Here is a 3,225-nt window from a genome sequence, read left to right as displayed (position 1 = left end):
TGGGTATCTTTTTATTGGTTATATGCACGTGAAAAGGAGATAGTTTATTGATCACATTAGGATGCCTTTGAAAGTGAAAAGGAATGTCATTAAAGTTCTATGACAGAAGACATGGATGGTGTCAGGTAAACTGAGGTTATATCATCATCCTCGATATCAGCAATCTTTTGTGTGCTAGGCTGGTCTGTCTATGTATGCAGGATAATGAGCCAGAGACTTTAATTAAGAGAGAAGCAGCTAGGCTAACTGCACATCTTCGCCTCTCCCTCCTCTACTCCAGATCCAGTCCCCTAGTCTCACCGTCCAGCTCTGTGGCAGACCACCTGATACACCTCCCCCTGTTTCTGCCACCATCTGCAGCAGATCACATGATTCTTCTCCTTCACAGTTTCTTCCCCCAACTCATCCCATTATCCCAGCCCCCAACTCCAGCAGACATTCTCTGGGAACTCCCCAGCCAAACCGGCCGGGGAAGCTGGTAGTCAGAGAAGCAGGTAGATGTCCTTCAGATCTTCATTCTCCCTCCTCGCCTCCAGATCCAATCCCCAGTCTCATCTCCAGCTCTGCAGCCAACCAGCCATTGTGACCTCTCCTTACTCTCTGCCCCATTTCCCAAGCAGATCCTGGTGGAGCAACCCGCTTCCCTTCCTCCCGTGGACTCATTCGGCAACCCCCTCTCCCATCCCTAAGGGTCAGGTCCCAGTACCTAGAAACACAATGTCTTAGGGTTTCTATTGTTGTGAAGAGACACCATGACCACAGCAACTCTTATAAAGGAAACATTTAATTGGGGTGGTTGACATTTTCAGAGGTTTAGTCCATTGTCATCATGGTGTGACATGGTGATGTGCAGGCAGATATGGTGCTGGAAAAGGAGCTAAGAGTCCTACATCTTGATCTGTAGGCAACAGGAAGTGGTCTGAGACACTAAACATATCTTGAGCTTAGGAGATCTGAAAGCCCACTTCCACAATGACACCCTTCCTCCGACAAGGCTGCACCCATTCTAACAAAGCCACACCTCCTCACAGTGCCATTCCTAATGAGCTTATGTGGGCCAATTACATTCAAACTGCCACACACATTCTACCTTGAACCCCACAGTGACCACACCATCAGGATCCCAAAAGAATTACCTACCCACAACACAAAGCTATTACATCCTCCTAAGAACCAGAGAGGGCAAAAGAAATAAAAGAATAAAACATCCAAACCAAAAAAAGATAAAACCAGATACAAGCATCTAGAATTACAATAATTTCAAACCCAGATGCCTAGACAACAGCATAAAAATAGTTAATAACAGACAGGATAATATGTCACCAGTAGAGCCCAGCAATTCTACCAGGATGGCACTGAGAAATGCAACATAGTTGTAGCACAAGCAAGGACCTTAAAATAGCCTTTATGAATATGATAGAGGTTCTGAAAGAAAATGAATAAATCTTTTAAAGAAATCTATGAAACAACAAACAGACAGTGGAAAGAAATGAATAAAACAGATCAAGATCTAAAAGTGAAAATAGAATCAATAAAGAAACCCAAACTAAGGGAAATATGGAAATGAAAATTTAGGAACTCAGAGTTTGAGGCAAGCCTTACCAACAGAATACAAGAGATGAAAGAGATAATCTCAGACATTGAAGACACAATCGAATAAATGGATACCTCAGTCAAAGAAAATGTTAAATCTAAAAAACTCCAGACACAAAACATCCAGGAAATCTAAGACACTATGACAAGTCTTAATTTAAGAATAATAGGAATAGAGGCAGGAGAAACTTGGGTCAAAGGCACAGAAAATATATTCAACAAAATCATAGAAGAAAATTTCCCTAATCTAAAGGACATGCCTATCAAGGTACAAGAGGTATACAGAACTCCACATAGATTGTACCAGAAAAGAAACCCCCAATAGCACATAAAAATTAAAACATTAAACATATGGAACAAAGAAAGAAAATTAAAAGCTGCAAGGGAAACAGACCAAGTAACATATAAAGACAGACCCATTAGGTTATACCAACTTCTCAATGGAAACTCTAAAAGCCAGAAGGGGCTGGGCAGGTATGTTGCAGACTCAAGTCATCACAGATGCTAGCCTAGACTACTTTCAGACATTTTTTTTTAACAGATTTAATTCACTTTATTGTTTCCTGTATAAAAACCCTTATGTGGTGGCCACAGCTGGAGCCTGGGTCCTCTGAACAGACACTCTGGTGTGGGTTTTCACAAGATGGTCAGTGAATTCCTGATAAGGAGACTTGGTGAACACAGTCTCTTTCCAGAGGTCGGGGGTCAGGTAGCTGTAGGTCTTGGAGATGGCATCAAAGGTGGCCTTGGCAAAGGTGCCCAGGGTGCCAGTGCAGCCCCTGGCTGAAGTGTAGCGGTCATCAGTAACGGCCATCATCAGTAACTTCTTGGGTACAGGAGCAGAGACGATGCCAGTGCCCCTGAGGGCAGGGATGAGACGCACCAACACAGAGCCACAGCGGCCTGTCACTTTGCACGGGACAGTGTGGGGCTTGCCAATCTTGATCCCCCAGTAGCCTCTCCGCACAGGGACAATGGACAGCTTGGCCAAGATGATGGCTCCTCGGATGGCAGTGGCTACCTCATTGGAGCACTTCACACCAAGACCAACATGACCATTGTATCCCCAATAGTGACAAGAGCCTTGAACCTGGTCCGCTGGCCAGCCTGAGTCTGCTTCTGCACTGGCATGATCTTTAGAACCTCATCCTTTAGGGATGCACCCAGGAAAAAGTCAATGATCTTGGATTCCTTAGTGGGAAGGGAGAACAGGTAGATCTCCTCCAGGGACTTGATCTTCATGTCCTTAACCAGGCGGCCCAGCTTGGTGACCGGGATCCACTCCTTGTCTTCAGCTTTACCTCCATGCGGCCACGACCTGCGCCCCTAAGGCTGCTGCTGAATTCTCAGCAGAAGCCTCCTTGGACTCCTAATCCTGGGCCCCCGGGTCCTCCCGGCCCTCCCGCTGCACCGGCATCATCCACCATTTGGTGTTTTCCAGAAGAAGGAGGAGGAGGAGGAGGAGGAGGAGGAGGAGGAGGAGGAGGACGAGGAGATGAACCCGGCCCTCCCGCTGCACCGGCATCATCTGCCATTTGGTGTTTTCAAGAAGAAGAAGAAGAAGAAGAAGAAGAAGAAGAAGAAGAAGAAGAAGAAGAAGAAGAAGAAGAAGAAGAAGAAGAAGAAGAAGAA

The 3,225-nt window shown here is 45.6% G+C and overlaps 1 pseudogene; it reads right to left on the bottom strand.

Annotated features, from left to right (window-relative positions):
* Positions 1-2,166: 2,166 nt before the first annotated feature.
* LOC102915684 (small ribosomal subunit protein uS5 pseudogene) lies at positions 2,167-3,020 on the bottom strand (annotated as a pseudogene).
* Between the last annotated feature and the right edge of the window lie 205 nt (positions 3,021-3,225).

Source organism: Peromyscus maniculatus, chromosome 15 (assembly GCF_049852395.1).
Source record: "Peromyscus maniculatus bairdii isolate BWxNUB_F1_BW_parent chromosome 15, HU_Pman_BW_mat_3.1, whole genome shotgun sequence".
NCBI classification, from domain to species: domain Eukaryota; kingdom Metazoa; phylum Chordata; class Mammalia; order Rodentia; family Cricetidae; genus Peromyscus; species Peromyscus maniculatus.
Note: the sequence above shows the minus strand (reverse complement) of the source record. Positions and strands in the feature narration are given on the sequence as shown.